We start from the raw sequence: 18,473 nt of genomic DNA on the forward strand, positions 1-18,473 counted from the left end.
AAGTTTTATCAGTAATAATGTAAAAATTTGGAAGGTGCCACTGGAAAGAGAAAAGAAGATACAAAGAGCTGTTTCAAGATCACCAGGACTCAGCATCATGAGGATTTAGACTGAGAGGAATCCCAAGGTCATCTCGTGCCCTCTCCTCACTGCCCTTGGGGAGAGCTTGGAAGAGGGAAGGAAGAAATGGAATTGCAGTGAGGTTTCTCCCAGGAGCTGAGATGCCTGGTGGAATCTTGGCCAAGCCTGAGACCGTGGGAGGAGGAGCTACTTTGGGAAGGAGATAAAATTCTTTCTGAACCTGGTGATATTGAAGAGATGATGAACTGCCCAGAGAGACTGCAGACAAGCTGGGGAACTCTCTAAGGCTACAGAACTGGGAGTTAATCACTGAACATCCAGACTGGAAGCATTAAAAAAAAAAAAATCAACTCTCTTAAAAAAAAAAGGCACATATCAGAATAAAAATAAAGGGCCAAATTCTGCTTCGGGAATATTACCGTTAGACGCTGAAAAGACAACATGCCGTATAAGGGACAAATGTGGAAAGGTCAGAAAGGTAGCTGTGTTAGATCAATGAAAAGATGACTGAATTTCAGGTAATAGCAGAAATGCAACGTGATTCTGAAAAATGCATAGGATAAAGATTAAGAAAGGGACATTGGGTTTTAGGTAGAGAATGTCCTTGGGGGCTTTACCTTTGTAAAGGAAGAAAAAAGGAAGAAGAGTTCAAGAATGATGATTCAGTGATGGTTTATAAAGCAGACAAGTTAAAAACTGGGTCAATGTTATTATATGTGTTTTAGGTAAACTAATTTAACATTGAGCCAGGCCATTTATTATGATTCTGCTTTCTTTATTAGTAAGACAAAAGGAGGACTGAGGTACCTTTTCTCCCAAGGTCAAAGAGAAGGAGGCTATCCAGATTCCCTGATCTTGGACCCACCCCTGCTCAGTACACTGTACCTACTTCCAACTAGTGACCTACTGAGTGCTCCCTATAGCCAGGAAGGGTGCCAGGGACTGACACGGGAGCTAGGTAAATATAATCTCTCCATTTGTTAGATTTTAGATTGGTTAAGAAACTGTGCAAGGTTCCACAGTTGAAAAAGCAGACAAACACTGCACTGTGACTTCAAAGTTAGACCGGTTCCAGTTACCCTACTTGGGTACTTCCTTTTGGGAACAAGGCAGGGGATGAATGATTCAGATGATACTGCCTTGTCACCTTGGGTAAATTATTATTGCCTTAATAATAATGAGAAGCCAGGAGCCTAAGAAAGAATCTCATTAACATGGATCCAGGCTATTCCGTCAGGAAATCAGAATCATTTGAATAGTAGGATTTCCTTTTGGGAAGCCATATGGGAAGGAGACTGGAGAACAGACATCTGGATGAGAGCGTCCGGTATAGGAATACTTGTCTTTCCCCCTCCTCTTGGGTTTTAATCTTCCAAATCTGTTTATAGGTAAGCCCCTACGTGTGGTCAGGTGACTGGACCAGTCCCACTACTAGTGACAACTCCTTCGGGGTCTCACGCTCCGGCAGCTCCTTCCAGGATTCTGCCTGGTGGGCGTGCTTGAGGGGACAGGGGGCAGGGGAGGCGGCAGGGGCTGGGTTTCCTCTCTTCCTCTTAAGAAGTGCTTCCGACGGGAATGATGGAGTACAAAAGTGTCTGTTTGGGAAAGTAAATAGATACAAGGAAAATAAATAAAAATGCCCAGAAGCAATTACAGAAAGGAAGTGACATTTTTATGTAAGTCACTTTTCTGATGGACCACAGGCCTGCTTTGCCGAGAGTGCCGTGGGAATGCTTCCGGGAGGGGGCCGGTCGCCAAACAACTAGAGCGTCGCGATAAGAAAATCAAACAAAAAGAGGATGGAAAGGCCACCCAGCAGTCACTTGAGGCTGGAAGTTGCTGCCTTTATTTCCTCTCTCGTTGGCTCACCCCCACCGCGGCCCCACTCCCCGAGCGGGCAGTTTGGAGAGCGGGGACCTCTCCTCCCCCTCCGCGCCCGCCCCGCGCGCCCCCTGCGCCCGCCGCTCCGGAGCGCCTCGTCTCCGGGCCGTAGCCGGGCCCGGCAGCCCTGCGGGCCCCGGCGCTGCCTGCGCGCCCCCAGGTGGGTGTCGGGCCCCCAACCGGCACGCGGGCCCGGGCCGGCCCCTGGGCGGTGTCGCGGCGCGGCCGGGGAGGAGCGGCGGGAGGAGGAGGAGGAGGAAGCGCGCGGAGGAGGCGGGCGCAGCGCGCCGGGGGAGGGTCGCCGCCGCCGCCGCGGGGATCGTCAGGCCGGAGCCGCGCGGCCGAGCGGGCTGCAGGCGGCGGGGAGGACTCGGCGGCGGGAGGCTCGCGGCGGCCGGGCCGGCGGGGTCCGCCCGGGCCGGCAGCGTCCGCCGAGCGGCGGGAGGAGGGAGCGGCGCAGACAAAGAGCGGCGACTGGGCGGGCGCTGAGCGGCCGCCGCCCCGGGACCCGCGCCGCTGCCCTCCGGCCTCGGCGGGCGGCCCACGGCGAGGTAAGCGCTGCGGGCGGGCTCGGGGCGGGGGCCGCGAACTTGGGCCGCGCGGCGGAGTTGGCGCGCGCCCGGGGAGGGGCCGGGGGGCCGGTGCCCTCGGCGCCCCGCCAGTGCCCTCGGCCCCGCCGCGGCCTGGCCCCCCGCGGCCGCGACTGCCCGGCACCTCTCGGCTCCGCACCTTCCCGCCCGCCTTCCTGCCCCCCCCACCCCTGCTCCGGCCGCCGCTGGGGGCGGGGGCGGGGGCGCCGGCGAGGGCGGCGGGCGGGCGCAGGGGGGCCTGGGCGGCGCGTTCCCGGGACCAGAGACCCCCGGGCGCGTGGGGGGGGGGGACACGCCCGGCCTGCGGACTGGCAGCGGCGGGCACGGAGCCGGGGCGGGACCGTGCGGTGGCCGGGGTCGCCGTGGCGAGAGTCTCCGGGAAGAATAGCCCCGGTTCGCCCGGCCCCAGCTCGGGGACGCGGGAGGCCGAGCTCGGCCCGGAGAACTTACTGTGTTTATGGCAACTATTTATGATCCCGCACAAAGCTGCTGTCACATCGCATAAAGGAGGTCCTCGCCTGGGCGAGGGGCGCTTTGTGATGGGTTCCAGGCTCTGCGTCCTGTCCCAGATTTACATGACTCTCTTACAGCCACCTGAAAGAAAGTTTCTCACATCGCTCTGCCCTCTTGGTTTATTCAGGGCGATTTAACCACCAAGTGGTTCTGGAAGAATTCGGTGTGTGATTTTTAAGGCACTGAAGGTAACTCCCTTGTGAGCGCAGTTAGCCTGGCATTGTGTGGAGGTATCTAATTTGCGAAACGCTTTAATTTGTAGACAATAACGATTGCCTTGGAAGGTCTGCGCGCGGGATGCGGGGGTCATTGGCTGATGAACATCAGGCACTCTCTCGCATTGTAACAGCTTCAGGGACAAAAGAGGAACGAGTATACTGGGCCTCTGACACTTCAGACAATTCTGGTTGGTGGTTTCCCCTTTATTTGGTTTTTGTTTATTTTGCCAACAGGTTTGAGGCTGAATCTGCCAAGTTTGTGTCTGCATAATGGGATGAACAAGTCCCAGTGCTGGGCCCCGGGAGCCTGAAAATCTTTCGGGCTTCCTCCTTCCGTTGACCCAAACAAACTGAACCACACAGGCCAGTGGGCATTGGCTTAGCCCAGGACCTGCAGGTAGGAGAGGCCCTTCCTGGTTCAGTCCCAGCCCTGGCTTCTCCTGGCTTCTGGGAAGGGATTTGGGTAGGAATGAGAGTAATTCGGGTGTGTTTCATACCATTGCGTTTGATACGGTTAGTAGCCGTGCTTTTCACATCTTAAAATGAGTGAAAATGAAATTAACCAGGACTACTTTAACTTATCAAAACAGATCTAAACTTTGCTTCTGAACACTCTTAATGCACTTACCAGGTGTTCCTAGATAGATGGTAAGTTAACAGGATTCGAGCGGGTACGGCGTTTATATATACAAGAAGAGAATGGTGGTAGGTAGCGGATCCATGAAGAGGAAATGGGCTTAACTGGGAGATGGGGCGGTTTATGTAGGTGTTCAGGTGTTTGGAACAGGGATTTCCCGAGAAGTGGGTGTTAACCATGCTGGTGAAGCAGTGGCCAACGAGGGAAAATCCTGCCTTAATTGTTTCTCCCCTTTGGTTGGTTAGCTGTACTTTTGATGGGAGAAAAGGCCGGATGTTTGTGGTCTTCTGGCTGCAGCTCCTGGGAGGCTGAGATTGAGAACGTTAGGCCGTGGGGAGCTCGTGGAGGTGCTTGACTCTGCTTTCTGTCCAGTAGGCCTCACCTGGGCTCAGAGCTTCTCAGCTGCTACCTAAACACACGACAGTATTTTTTTTTTTTTTAAAGATTTTATTTTTTTATTTGACAGAGAGAGAGAGAGACAGCCAGCGAGAGAGGGAACACAAGCAGGGGGAGTGGGAGAGGAAGAAGCAGGCTCATAGCGGAGGAGCCTGACGTGGGGCTCGATCCCATAACGCCGGGATCACACCCTGAGCCGGAGGCAGACGCCCAACCGCTGTGCCACCCAGGCGCCCCATAAACACACGACAGTATTGATCAGGGAACTTAGGAGGAAGTTGGGTGCCAATCACCACCCGTGGAACTGACTGCTCCATCACCCACCTCTGCCCACTTGTGGAGAAACTGGCCCTTTTTTATTTATTTGTTTGTTTGCTTGTTTATTTATTTTTTTATTTTTAAAGATTCTATTTGTAAGTAATCTCTACACCCAATGTGGGGCTGGAACTCATAACCCGAAGATCAAAAGTCCCATGCTTCGAGGACTGAGCCAGCCAGGCGCCCTGTAACTGGCCCCTTTTAAATGGGTGGGGCTTGTTTAAGGTGCATTTCTAATAGCTGCGCTCAGTTTCCAGGTTTTGAGTTTTGCTTTATTATATGCTGTATGCTTAAATTCTCTTCTTCCCTGAAATCTGTGACCCTGCCCTGTCATTTGCATTGGGGGATTATTGAGGTTTTCCAACCGACAGCAGATCTTCTGTACACAGTATTTGAGAAAGGCATTATCATCCATATTAAATACACGGGAAATCTTCCTTGCATGTGCACAAACTCGATAACCTTTTGAAATACCCTGAAGACTCCCTGATTGCCTGGAATAACCTGGAGTCCTTTACTTGATAACTTGCATTAGCTTAATTTGCCCTGGCTGAATGAGGCTGTGTTGCTCCCTGGGATACACATGCTTCTAACGGCCCAGACTGACTTGCAGCGTGTGCTGGGGAGAAAGGGCTCGTGGACATGGCTCTCTATCATTCAGAATGAGGCTGGCTAGCTGAGGAGCTGAAAATTGCTTGCTGGATCTGCAGGGGAAGGCAGTGGACAATGTTTGGGAAAACTAGTAAGCTGAACTTTTTTTCAGAAATGAACTGGAAACTCCCCACGACTCACCCCAGAGGCTTAGGGAATTAGTTTTCCCATCCAGAGGGATAGCAAATGGCACTTCCAAATTGTTTCCCTTTCTTCAGATGAGTGATGGAAACCCTTCATGGCATGTTTTCAAAGGGCCTAAGCTCAAAAATGCTGTCATGTATGTTGTTAAATGCTTGAGTTCAGGCAACTTAGAAGAAGGTCAAGACAGCCTTTAACTGGTTATCAAAAGTATGCAGCTCAAGTAAAAATAGTTTTCCGTTTCTTCAGGCCACTTTAGTAACACAGTTTTAAAAATTAGACTGTTCTTCCTTTTCCTGCATCTTACTATGAACAGATCGTGAAGTATGTCTATTTCTAAAGGTGTAATCAACATTAGCAAGTTACATACCCCCCCCCCCAGCGCGCGTGTGCGTACACACACACCCATCACAATTTGCCCTATGGTTTCTTGTGTTCATACCTTATACACATGGTTCCCAACAAATACTGACTAAACACACGAATACTGAGTTCTGAGCCTGTTGAGTTATTAGGGCTCTGGGTTCCCATGGCTATGTGAGTCATAAAAGATCTCCAGGATCTTTGTACATCTGCTCTGAATCTGTGACGTTGTGGGAGGTTTTTGTCCCTAGGATGTCCAGACAATGGGCGAATTTGGTCTGGTGGCCTCTCTATTTGGTAAATTCTCAAATGAATCATTGATAGTCCTGCAGCTAAACTTAAAAACAAAACAGCAAACAAAAAGCAGCACAAAAACCAAACCCAGTTGCATGACCACCTGGTGCTTTGGCTCCATATGCTTTTCAGTGGGTTGTGGGTGCTGACCTGAACTGGAAACTTGGGGCAAAGCCTTTGTTACCCTGGCTTGGTCAGTGAGTTCGTTAGCTTCACCTTACTTTTTTTCTCCCCTTTGTGTTTGTCATGTTTTTAAGAGAAGCAGCTTCAAGTACATTCTGAATTTAAATATTGCCGTTTCCTCTTGATAGTTTGCTGGTCAGTAGTTAATGAAGATCCAGAGTGCCGTAGGCAGATACAGACCATCGGTGTTAATGCTTGCATGTTACTTTGTAGTTTACAAATTGCTTTCCACACGTGCTGTCCTGTTTCATATTTGAAATAACGTGGAACAGTGGGCTCTGGCCCTGACTTCTGTGTGAGGAGACTAGACTCAGGGACTAACACCAGGGAGGACGGAGCTTGAACTTGAGGGTAAGTCCGTCCCATCAGAGCCCTGGGGCTAAGCAGGCGGTAGATGGGGAACACCGGACGGGTGCTGGATAGATGTTTTTGTAAGGCTTCTGATCTGCTAGCACGTCCCACTAAGGAAGGGGAGTATCACAGACCTTGCACGGATGCCTGTGCCGTGTCGCGGGTGTGCTCAGACAGTGGTCGGAGCAGATTCTCTGTGTGAGTTGACTCTGTGAAGGTGAGCCGTTTCAGGGGAGACCGTTTCCGCGAGCAGTTTGAGTGAACTTTTGTCCTCACTTCATTGCTGGAAGCCAGCATTACCCTGGAAAGTGCCTGCAAGTTGAAGTGTGTTTATTCTTGCTTACGGTGTGTATCAGTCCACTCTGGATGCTGTAACAGAACCGCACAGGCTAGGTGCAAAACAGAAATTTACTTCTCACACTTGTAGAAGCTGGGAAGTCCGAGATCACAGGGCAGGTCCATTCAGTTCTTGGTGAGCCTGTCGTCCTGGCTTGTAGGAGGGCACCTTCTCTCTGTGTCCTTGTGTGCCCTCTCTTTTCTGCCTGCAGAGAGTCTCTGGAGGCTTTTCCTCTTCTTATAAGGTCACCAGTCCTGTGGGGTTAGGGCCCCACCCTTATCACCTCGCTGAATCTTAATTACTTCCTCGAAGGCTCTGTCTCCAAATACAGTCACATTGGGGGTTAGAGTTTCAACATATTGGGGGGCGGGCAATTCAGTTCCTACTGGCGTGTAACTCTGGAAACAAGGCTGGTTGTTTTGGGAAGTCCTCTTGCTTCCTTCTCCCAGATCTGGAATCTGCTTATTTGAGGACACCTGCCAGGGATGGTAACAGAGAGAGGTAAGGGGGGGGGGGAGGGCAGCTCCTTATTAGTCGTATAGCTCAAACTAGGGAAGGATCCTTGGCGCTGGGCTTCCAGATGCTGCTCAGGTGTTAGGTGGGATGATTAAGGGGAGAAATCAGTGCTGACTTAATGCATCTACGGATGCTTCCCCTCAGCGCAGGTAGGTTGTTTTGGATCCGTATCACGATAAAATATCAGATCTAGGGAAAGTGCTGGATTTTGTACGGCAGTGAAAGCGTTTCCTGGCCCTGGGTGAAGAGAACAAAGTGGGAGGGCAAGGCCATCCCCTCTGCAACTCTGTTGCTGTGACCCTGTGGTCTTTGCGACGTGAGCAAGGGTCCCTTCAGTGCTGGTGCAGGACAGTGTTTGCTGAGGTACGCCCTGGGCACTGTATGCACGCTTCTGACTGAGGGAAGCTTGGGTTGTGCAAGATGACGACATAAGGTGGGGGGGGGGAGGTCTGTGTGGCAGACAGCTCTCCAGCCCCAAATCTGTATGTTCATTCATTTATTCACTTAGTCCGTCAATCATATCAATTATCCAACTTCTTATCGATTGTGTCCACCTGAAACTCTGAGTGTCACAAGCTGACATCTGAATGTTACCGTCTTCTGACTTGCCTACCTTCTCAGCTAATGTCCCCATCATTGACTCACTCGGTTATCCCTGAATTCCCCCTCTCTCCAAAATCCCCAAACTTAGTGAATTTAGCGCCAGAAGATCTCTTATATCTGAACTCTGCTGTACTTTTGATTTCTTCATGTGCATGGACTGTCAGAATCCATTTTGACCACTCTTGCCAATCCATCTGGCTCACTGCACTGTCGTATTCCAGACTAGCCCTGGTCCACATCAGATCAGTGTCTCAAGTCCTCAGTGTGGCACGCGTGGGTCTGCACGACTGGGCTCCCTCACTGTTTCCCCTGCTTCTCAATTTGCCCCCGCCCCATACCCTGAGCCACTACAGTCGTCTGTGGCTGGGCACTGAATGGCACTTTGCTAACTGTGGTAACAATACCAAAGTTTATAATCACTTTCGTTTCAAAGACTTCTGTCCATTGGGGTTGACTCAGTGTTACCCCTTATAATAGTGGCATCGCTGCGTAGTACAGCCCCGTACCTCGGAACTGCTCCTGCCCCTAGGGGAGGAGGAGAGAATGGGTGCAGAACGTCCTGTGTGTCTTCTTTCATGTGGTGTGTTTCCCTGCAGATGCCCTTTGAAGTGATTGTCAAGAGCAGTGCTGAAATCTACTGCGGGCCACAGATGTGAGCCACGGATGTAATTTTTAATGTAGCCACATTAAAAATGTGAAGACAAACAAATGAAATTAATTTTTATAATTTTTTTTATTTTACCCAAGAGATCTAAAATATTTTTATTTCTACACGTAATCAACGTAAAGCCTTATTGGTGAGATAATTTACATTGTTTTATTTGTGTGCAGTCTTTGAAGTCGGGCACGTATTCTGCACTGACGGCACATCACGTCCCTTCTCTCTTTGGTGTGGGAGGCCTGAGAGGCTAGGCTAGTGGCCACCGTATTGCAGAGTGCAGGTCCATACACTTTTTATGATTTCTGCTTCACTTGTTCAGTACCTTCCAAAGTTGAGATAGCTGAAAAGACAGGGTGGAAGCAATTCAGAATAATAGTAATGGCAATTACTATTATTCCTGAGTGGGAAAGGTATAATCCATGTAGTTATAGGGAATAAGGTAATATCTCATGCACTCGATTTTAGAGTACTAAAGTCAGACTCGATTACATGTAATTAAAATACTTTGTACATTTTACAAAGATTTTAAAATGTGTTTTGGATTCTAGAGGTTAAATTACCAATTTAAAATAACTTTTGGGTATTAGGATTCCACATATTTCTGATGGATGTTAAGTCCTTGATTTTTAAGTACAAAAGCTAAAATCGTGTTTTCTTTAGTGATTATCCATGAACACATACACAATCACACATTGTCATTACTGTTCTAAGCTCTTCATACAAACTAATAACTCATTGAATCCTCTCAGAAATTAAGTGTTGCTACTTCCTGTTTTTGTCCTTATAGATAAGGGTACAGAGAAATAGCAGGTTACCTTGCCTAAGTTTCCATAGCTAGCAAACGGCAGGTCTGGAACTCAAACTCAGGCTGCCTGATTTCGGGGTCTCTGCTCTTAGCCACGAAGCTAGGCCACTCTCTTCATTAGGATGTGTCTGAAAATACGTAAACAGAACCATAAACTTTTGTTAGGTATAAGATATGAGAAACATTGATGGAAAGCCATCGATAAAGAGTGGAGCTTGGATATTGGTTCATTCTGGAACTTCTTTTATCAGCCAAGCAGTGGAGGAAGCTCCGAGCTTGGGAAGGACGGAACGGATAGTGAGAGCCGCTCACATGGCCGTGGAAGGCTAGCTGTGCGGGTCACAGGGGAGCAAGATTGAGCACCCTTGGCCTTACCTCTCCTCTCGGCCCCTCCCCGGTGCTGTGTCCCGTAGGCCGGTGCTCCTTGGCCGGGCAGGCTCGCCGGCTCTGAGATGGGCATCGGCGTCCCCGGAGGGCTGGCCTTAAAACTCAGAGGGCTGGACCCGCCGCAGAGCGTCTGACGCCAAGGTCTGGAGGGCCGATGCCCTTCTCTGCTGAGTTCCCAGGTGGCCTGTATCGGGATGGGCGTCACGCACGGAGAACCAGCGCTGAGGGGCTGGCAGTCGGACAGCGGTGAGTGAGGAGGGGTGAGCGAGGAGGTTTTTGCGGTGGGTCGGAATCCGAATGGCCCGCAGGCCTCCCTGTAGGCAGTGTGGTGCCGCTGTGCGCGACTGGTCCCGTGGTAAGCAGCTGTGTGGTGGGTCCCCACCCAGTTTCCACCACCGTGGGGACTGAGGAGGGACCTGCGGGGATTTTCGTGCTCTGCTCCCCAGCTCCCGAGCCCTTGTATTGTTGGGAGGCCTCTCGGGAGGCCGTGTTGGTTTCTTCTTAATGTAGTGAAGTGGGGGTAGGTAGGGAGGTGCTTGGAGCCCTGGAGCCCAACACACCAAATCCTTTTCTTTTGTGCTTTTATGATGTCTGTGCAGGTCTTGAAGAGTCCCAAAATGGCTTTGAAATCTACTTCTCAGATCACCAGAGAGGCCAGGTCAAGTGTCAGTCTGGATTTTCGGAAGGCTTCTGTTACAAGTTTCCGAAGGGAGTGTTGACGTCGGTTGCCGTTCCAAGCGAGACCGTCCTTAACCTACCCTTCTGTTCTTGGGGGACCCTTCGGGGCTGTCAGAGCATTGGGTAGCCTTCTCCCAGAGTGGGTAGAACTGAGACAGAACCAAGAGTCTGCCGTCTCTGTTGGGGGAGGCGTCTGTATGTCTGTCCCAAGACTCGGAAACACAATGGTTTCTGATGGACTGCACCTTGGGCAGCTTCTTTGAATTCACAGGCTTCGATTTGTAGTCAAGCTGTTTCTCCTGTGGCCAGCTCTGTATGGAGTTCCAGGAGGAGTTGCGGCAAAGATTTATTTACTTAAACAAGCTTAATAATTCTCCCAGCAGCGGTGGGGGTGGCCAGCTATTAAGAAATGTTACAAGAAGCGGAGGTCCCAGTGTGATGCCTAGAAAGTGCCAGTGGCTGTCTTATCGGACAAAGCCCATCAGTGTCGACATTGATCTTCCTTAGAGGATGTGCCTCAGTTTAATATCTTATGAATTTTGGCTGAATATTTAAGGACGTCTGCAAGTCAACAGATATTTTAATTATGTCACTTATGAGTCGGGCTGCAGAAGAGAAGAGCAGTTGCTCTTTTCCGTTCTTGTGTGCCAGCTGTGTCCATTTTAAGGACAATCACTTTAAAAGCTTGTTTCCCCGTTTGCAAGTCTGTTGGTGTTGGTTGGGGGTGGCAGGGAGAGGTCTGAATCCGTGATAAACAGCCCCCTTACTGCTCTGAGTGATGGAAGCCAGCTTGGGGACATTGACAGAAAAACTGCAGACTGCTTGAGAATTTTTAGGAGATCAAGAAATAACAAGGGATTCAGGGAGTTATTTTAGAGACAGTTTCAGGAAATTTGATATTGGTGAATGGTGAATTTTCATCAAAACGTTTAAAAAAAACTGTTTAAGAACAGAATCTGGCAAGACAGAAAAGCCGATTTTTCTTTCCATTCTTTTGCTTCTCCCCCCGCCCCCGTGTCTCACCTTTGCATGTGTACTTAATGTACACCGCCAGCCTGACCATTTATCTTAAAGTCTGTTTTCCATCTGTCTCCAGTACCTGCCCTCGGATGGTTTTTTTTCCTTTGTATGCTTCCGGTGCAGCCTTCCTGGGCCATCCCTAGCTTGCAGTTCGAAGCTGCCCCCGCTACCCTTCTATTAAGCCATCATGTCCAGCTTTAGTGTCTTCCCCTACTTTTCTTCGTAGGTCTGTTTTATATGGTTCAGGAGATAAGACCCCGTGGTGACTGTAAACAAACTTTGCCATTATCCTCTAAAAAGAAAAAAGGGGAGTGGGGATCACACCCACTTGGCTGTCATCATTTCCATTTTGGAGCATGCCTGGGTGGAACCGAAGCTCCCTTGACGTGTCACAGATGAAGGCTCAGGGGTTGAATGCATTGCTGCTTAAACTTGATGGTGCCCATCAGTGCTGGTCAGGAAAGCTGACCCACCTGCCAAAGAAGAGAGGTAGATCCTCTTCGGGACGCCAGGCCGGTGAGGGTTACACACTGAAGGAAGAAGATAGGTTTTCCACATAATGCACATTAGGACGTATAAATTCCCATCCATTTTTTGGATCTTACTGGCTGTTAGGTACGGATTAAGAAATAAAAGCAATTCACTTTTGCAAATACAGAAATACCTTTTTTTGAATTGTTAGTATTTTAAAAAACTTCATTGACACTTCAACCTCTAGTCCTATATAAAGATGAGTGGTTCTCAGCTGGGGGTGATTTTGCCCGTGTGGACTTTTGACAATGTCTGGAGACATTTTCGAATTATCTTGGCTGGGGAGTGCTTCTGGTGTTTAGTGGGTAGAGGCCAGGGGAGCTGCTAAATTTTTGACAACACAGCAGGACAGCCCCCATCACAGAAAATTAACTGGCCCGGAATTTCAGTATTTCAGCAACCTTGATGTCAGTGAATGCTTCTCTTCTTTACTTAAACCCTTAAATTAATGGCACATGTATTTTTTCACACAGTTGCCCATGTGGAGATAATTTTTTTCATCCATTTTTATAAACATGAAAAATATCTATTTAGAGAGTTAAACCCTATTTATACATCTTAAAAGTTATATAAAGGGGAACCTACTTGAATATAACTGACTTATCCACGGTTTATCTGTAATACTGTTTGTGGTAAAACATGGCATACATGGCTTTTTCAAATTTTCTACTTCTACATATTTGGATCATGTAAGTATAAAATGTTGGTTTTAGGAAACATTTTGAAACCTGGCTGAACTGTGATAAAAACATACTCCCCCTAGAATGTCCACTTGCAAGGAAGTAATGGGGTCCCCTCTTAATTGCATTTATGTGAGAGAGAGAGAGAGACAGCAAGCAAGCAAGCAAGCGGGGGGCGGGGGAGGGTAGGGAGCGGAGGGAGAGAATCTCAAGCCGACTCCCCGCTGAGCACGGGGCCTGACGCTGGGCTCGATCTCAGGACCCCGAGACCATGACCTTCCTAAGCCGAAAGTAAGAGTTGGCTGTTTAACCACCTGAGCCACCCAGGTGCCCCCTCAATTGCTTTTAATAAGTAATCAGTTTAGAGAGGTTGGTCCGCTCAAAATCTCTTTACATAGCTCAGAATCCTTTCAATTGGTGAATGTCCATAGGAAAAAAAGTTTTTGTTGTTATTACTAAAGTTCCTAAGATTCTAGGTTCAACTGATCATCTTTGAGCTGGTCGCATCTGTTAGCGTTCAGATGTCTCACTCCCATCTTTGTATAGCTCTGAAAAATAAACTCTTCAGGGGAGAGCGAATGAAAATACCACAAATTAGACCTTATCCAGGGAAAGAGAAAGAGAAAATGATAATTTGGCTGTTAGTCTCTGTCTAGGTTAGAGCTGCCTGCTAGCTGGCCTGGAATAGGACGTTGATGTCCATGCTTTTTTTTTCTTTAGATTTAGGCTCCCACTTGACAAGGTCCGATAAGCCCAGGAATTAAGAGGGCTGTCAATTAGAAATTTCCCTGGCTTTATCGAGATCTGTTTTGTATAAATCACTTCCTGTTGTACTGCTCTTCCTTTTTACTTTGTTGCTTCTTATCTTCTTTCTTCCTGTTCAGTTGTGGGGATAAACACAAAATCAGCACTTTGTAAGTTTTTGAATTTCTGTAAGTGAAGATCGTTAAGAGTCTTTTCTTTTCCAAAATGCTCCCATCCTCAGTGGACTGAGAAGGACCTCTGAAAAAATAGTAGCTCTTTGGACAGACTCAAACATTCGAGGTATATGGGGCTCCTGGGTGGCGCAGTCCTTAAGTGTCTGCCTTCGGCTCAGGGCGTGATCCTGGTGTTCTGGGATCGAGCCCCACATCAGACTCCTCCGCTATGAGCCTGCTTCTTCCTCTCCCACTCCCCTGCTGTGTTCCCTCTCTGGCTGGCTGTCTCTATCTCTGCAAATAAATAAAAAATAAAATCTTAAAAAAAACCACAGCATTCGAGGTATGGGCTCTGAAACAACGTCTGATCTTTGCCCAGGCTCCCTATCATTTCATTCTTCCAGCCTGGGTGGAGGGAGGCAAAGGTAGTCACTAAGCCACTGTGTAAATGAGGAAAGTGCGGGTCACAGGGCAGTGACTGGCCCCCAGGGGTCTTGTTGTCAGTGACCAGGAGGAGCCCCCCACCCCGGCCCACGCTCTCAGCAGTGCTTTGGGTCCGGTGTGTGTGAGCTGCTCGAATCCAGAGCTGCAGACCCTGGATTTCGTCAGCCGTGTGTGTATGTCTCCTCCCCCAAAATAAAATGTTGGCCTTTATGCAGTGACTTCTTGACTTTTAATTGTAATAGGAGCTGGAATAACTTCGTTAACAGCTAGTCTAGATTTGAACTGCAACAAGACTGCTCCCTGTGAGGAGTGGAGGTGTGCAGTCCTTTCCACCTGCTGCTAATTTGGCCCCGGTTGTGCAGAGAATCTGTAACCTCCCAACCTCTGTTTTGTCTTCTGTGAAATAAGGCCTTAGTGCTCCTGTTTCTGAAGGCCTTGTACAGGCCTGCTGCTCCCTGTTTAAAAATGCGAACCGTACCGCGCCTTTTCAGAGATGTTTCTTCAAAGGAGGATGGCATGAGCTGACTTCTGTGGTCAGTTTTGTTGCTCTTCCTCTTTTGTGAATCGGATTTGAGGACGGAAAAGGCACGTGTGCAGGTGTAGAAAAGGCTGTGTTATTCATCCTGATCTGACCTACAAATTAGACCACTGGCCCCATTTCGCTTAGCTACGTTGTCACACGCCGCGGACTTCCGAGTGCCAGCTACGTGAGAGGCACGGTGCCCGGTGCTCCGGATACAAAAACCCGCTCTCAGGGAGCTTGGAAGCCACTGCGGGATGGCTTCACCGGTTCCCACTCAGCTCTCATCCCAGTTAACTAGCCTATAAAATGACTGTCTGTTGCCTCTCTGTGGGGTCCTGTAGGGGCTACAAGGAGAGATGCAGGGGAAGTCCCCAAGGCTAGGGAGCCCTCATTTCAGATATTCCAGGGAAGGGTAATGTTTTCTTTGAAATCTTCAGGAGCTCTTCATTCTGAGGGCAGCCCCAGAGACCGTGGCATGCCAGCTGAGCAGAGATGGTCCCCCTGGCCAGTTGTCAACCTCAGTCACCTCCACGGCTGGGCCAGCACCCCGTTCCCCCTTCCCGGGATGGCCACTGTTCTCCCAGGGCCTGGCTGGGGCTCAGGCCGTCGTTTGCTTAGGATGAACACTTGATTTGGGGGCTCAGCTAGTCCGTAATTTTCAGAGAATCAGTGTGGTCCTGGTGTAGGTATTAGGAGCACAGATTCCTGGGGCCTGCTTTGGCCCTAGTGCTTGAGTCCCCTGGGAAGCTCTGGTTTGGAATTCTTCCTGTCAAACCAGTTACCCAGGTGGTTCTGATGCAATATGAAGGTGGAGAGCCACTGCTCTGTATTACCATTTGAACCCTCTCTCCTGCCAGTAGCATCCAGTCCCATGGCTCCCCCGTAAAGGACCTCTGGCCTGATCACCCCCACGGTTTTAACCTCTTCTGGATATCCTAAGTGGTTCACTGTATAAACGCAAGGTCATTCTTGCCTCAATGTGATGCCCTCAGAGCTCCAACAGAGAGGCAGTAGTGCGGTTACAACTGTGCGCCCCGTGGGAAGGGTCAGTCTGGACCGCAGGAGGGCGGCCCTCAAATGCCCAGGCCCGTCGGAAAATGCTTTTGTCGTATGTGTGTGCCCATGAGAGCAAGCGATGGACTGTGTGATAGTGGGGGTAGCCTGTGGATGCTGTCCAAGTTTGGGCAAATAAGAACGGCCAGCAGATGCTTGTGGTCTCCTTGTGTGCCCCATGCCTCTTGCTGTGCAATGGCCATCTATCTCTTAGGGAATCCCTGATTGCAGGGGAAGGCAGTGGCCTGAAGTGGCTTCTCCTGTCGGAGGAGGTGCTCAGTGTGGAGGGAGCTCCTTCAGAGGTCTCGGCCCACTCTGTAGACACAGGGCCAGAGGCTGCTGCTGGCGGCCCATTCCACCTGCCCAGGTACTAAGATACAGCTCCGGCTGTGTGTCTGAGCAGAGCTCTGGGCCCAGGTGGGAGCTGGCTCAGAAGCTGGCTTGGGGTGGGAGGGTGCCTTGAGAGAGCCCTTTTTTCTCTAGCGACTGACCGAAGGTTCTAGAGAATCTTTCTCCAGAGCGAGAAGAGTGGTTGACCTTTCTCTTGGGTACAGAAAGGGTCAGAGTTAAGGCCAGGAGCCCATTTACTTTGCTTTTCATGCCTCCTCTCTCCCACCGCAGTGGTAGGATTTGGTGGTAGGGGTGGAAGGCTTCCTTACTGTTCCACTCTCCCCAGAGCAACATGGAACCAAGAGATTCAGTAGTACTCATTCACACAAATATAATCTGTGTTCGCGCATTTGTTTATTAAAAGTGGATACGAGCATCTGCAGCAGCTTCTTTGAACACGAGTTCCTTTTTAATCCATGCCTCTGTGTTCAACGTATAATTTATGATTTCTATTTTGACCTGTGGATTTCTAATTTTTAAGAAATCATGTCTTTTTTTCTAAATTTTTCTTTTGGCCCAATTTTTGTGAGGTTTTGGCGGCCACGTGTAGAAGAATCACTCAATGTGAAGAGGAGGACTTGCACTTTGTTGGAAAACATTTAAGGGCAGCATTTCTGCCCAGTTGGCTGGTCTTGGGTTTTCTTTATAATACACGAGATTTTTGAGAGCATAGTTTGCATACGTAAGAGTGGAGTTGAACACAGTGATCTCTGAAGCTTTTTTCCAGCTCTCAAGTTGGCAGTGGCCTTGCACTAAGAAATGGGTCGCACCTGGTAGACAGAGCATCAGACTGGGGGTTGGGTGGAGGCCCTGGGCTGTGCCCCCACATCAGCAGGCCTTCCTGTTATTCACAGCAACGAAAGAGCCCTCTGATCCGAAAGGTCCCTCCTGCAGTCCCCTTGCCCCAAGTCTGGACTCTAGGGGATCCCATGGCCTGGGTTCATGGCCTAATGTGGAGTTCCACGTGACTCCTCAAAGTGGGAATCCTAACCCAGGGGCCCCGCTTGTGAGTGGATGGACTTTGGCGGGGGGGGGGGGGTCCAAACACATGAGGTGGGAAAAACTTATATTTTTATTTTCACTGGTTTTTAACCGAAATGTATTTCCTTCCATTGTGAACGCAGATCGCACAACCCTTGACATTCGCGGTCCTCACAGAAATGCCTGGGGTTCTCATAACTGCGTCACAGCGGTTGCAGATACGCTGAAATTCGAGCCACTCTTATATTCCTTTGAAATTATGGTGGTTATTAGATCTGCTGCGACACCCTTTTGTTCAGTGAGTTAATAAAGAAGCACATATATTACAGTATCTCAAATGTGTTTTTTAAATAATATTTTAATAACTGTGCTTTAATTCAACTGCATAAAATGAAAACCATTTAGAAGCATCGTGAGGAGGAGTCCCGAGGCCTCACCAGCCTGAGTTGGGGGGGGCGTGCACGGGGGGGGGGGGGAACAGCCCTTGGGGACCGGGTGCTCTGTCTGAGGAGGATACAGCTGCTGGGCCCTAGCCCTTGGGCCAGAGATGGTCTGCACAGGCCTTGCAGAAAAGTGATTTAATTTTGTTGCCTGGCAGAACTCTTTCCAGTCCTGTGGTGATGACAGAACATCTCCCAAGTGCGTTAAAAAAAAGATCTTTTCTGCAAAAACCAAACCAAAACAAACAAAAAAACTAAAAAAAGAATCTTACTTAAATTAGATAAAAAGCCTAAATCATTGTTTTTGTAAATTTAATCATGTAAGTTGTCACGGTAGGAAAATATGTATTCCGTTTACTAGCTCAAAGAAATAGTGTTCTGGGATTTTTGATCCTTGAGTAGAGGGATGGGGGTGGGCTGTGGATTCGGTACCTGGGGGCTTACAGTAGTGACCAGCACAGGGAAAATGTCGATGACTTTTAAAAATCTCTTGCATAAAAGAGTTGGACTTTTTGGTTCGCAGCAATGTTGTGGCAAAATGGTTTCTGGAGTTTTGACCCCATGTTTTACAGAAATAGTTTGGAAGAAGAACTGGTGCGTGCGTGGCTTGTGTTTCCTTGCCCATAGGATTATAAATACTAGCTGCTGGGAATTCCCGTAAAATGATGGACCGTGTGGAGGAACATTCCTGTATTAATGTGCCGGTCGCTCCCAATCATTGAGCACTTTACATTTCATACAGTGCCCTGCTTCATCTTCACCACCACCTTCCGTATGCCCTTGTGCCGGCGTAACAGGTGAAGCGAGCCCTTTAGAGAAGCTCAGTGATTTATGCGAGCGTTAGTCTTGACAGCCTCCGTTTTCCTGTGGGCGTGTTCTGTTTGCACACG

General features: G+C 49.2%; 1 protein-coding gene across 5 annotated transcripts in view; it reads left to right on the forward strand.

Moving 5' to 3' along the window:
• The first annotated feature begins 2,412 nt into the window (after nucleotides 1-2,412).
• The window catches only part of NCK2 (NCK adaptor protein 2), a 147,661-nt gene continuing 131,600 nt past the window's right edge, over nucleotides 2,413-18,473 (forward strand). For 3 of the 5 annotated variants that reach the window (XM_040623664.1, XM_040623665.1, XM_040623662.1), the window contains exon 1: nucleotides 2,414-2,513. The gene's annotated coding sequence lies outside the window, so the exon portion shown is untranslated. Of the gene's footprint in view, nucleotides 2,514-10,092; nucleotides 10,173-18,473 lie in introns of those variants that run through there. The other 2 variants (XM_040623666.1, XM_008699082.2) reach the window with 2 other exon arrangements.

Source organism: Ursus maritimus, unplaced genomic scaffold, assembly GCF_017311325.1.
Source record: "Ursus maritimus isolate PB19 unplaced genomic scaffold, ASM1731132v1 scaffold_6, whole genome shotgun sequence".
In the NCBI taxonomy this organism is placed as follows: domain Eukaryota; kingdom Metazoa; phylum Chordata; class Mammalia; order Carnivora; family Ursidae; genus Ursus; species Ursus maritimus.